This window comes from Enhydra lutris, unplaced genomic scaffold (genome assembly GCF_002288905.1).
Source record: "Enhydra lutris kenyoni isolate GAN:26980312 unplaced genomic scaffold, ASM228890v2 scaffoldscaffold59, whole genome shotgun sequence".
NCBI lineage: Eukaryota > Metazoa > Chordata > Mammalia > Carnivora > Mustelidae > Enhydra > Enhydra lutris.
Genome location: NW_019154143.1, coordinates 650,556 through 651,382, shown reverse-complemented (window position 1 = coordinate 651,382; position 827 = coordinate 650,556).

Below are 827 nucleotides of genomic sequence, written 5' to 3'. Positions count from 1 at the left end.
TATATGACAATTTTAGAATGGTAGTTGGTTGCTCTAAAGTTCAAATCAGCTTTCAGGTTCTTCCAGAATGCCACCCAAATTATCTTCTGGTATTCCCTCCAGCAATCCAGGGAAATAAATGAGTATATCCAGTGTTCCTCAGGTGTATCTCTTCCAGAACTCAAGCCACGCCTCTTGCCCAGACTACTGCCCAAACGGTTCCTCTCTACTCAGTTAAACCCCTCCCCTACTTGAAGTCTCACTGGAATGCCACGCCTAAGCCCTGCGCCATGATATGTTAGTAGAAAGGGGTCTCACATGAACCCCTCCACATTGACTACTTTCTGTGCTTACCTCCTGCCTTCCAGCACAGCTATATCTTTAAAGGGTGTGTCCTAACAGATACAAAAGGTATTTAAGATTTAAAAAAAAGAAGAAAAACTAGGCAGTAAGCAGTAGTAAACTCAACAGTTTAAGAAAAAATGGTGAATTCTTACCTTTGCAGTTCACCCCCCCGGGTCACACCACTTCCATCCCTCCTCAGAGAATCACTATGGGATTTAATATTTCTTATTCCTTTCTTTCCCTTTATTGTTGGATCGCATTTGTTTGCATTTCTAAACAAAATTATTTCATTTAGCCTTCTCTGGAACTTTATGTGAAGAGAACCATTCTGTCTATATTTTCTGTAACCGGCTGTTTGTTTAACATTATGTTCCTATGAGATAAATCATGGTACTATATTTAGCTTATCATTCATTCATTTTCACTGCTATATAGTATTACAATGTGTGAAAAAATAAAATGTATTTATCTATTCTTCTTGTGATGGACATTTTTTTTTTGTT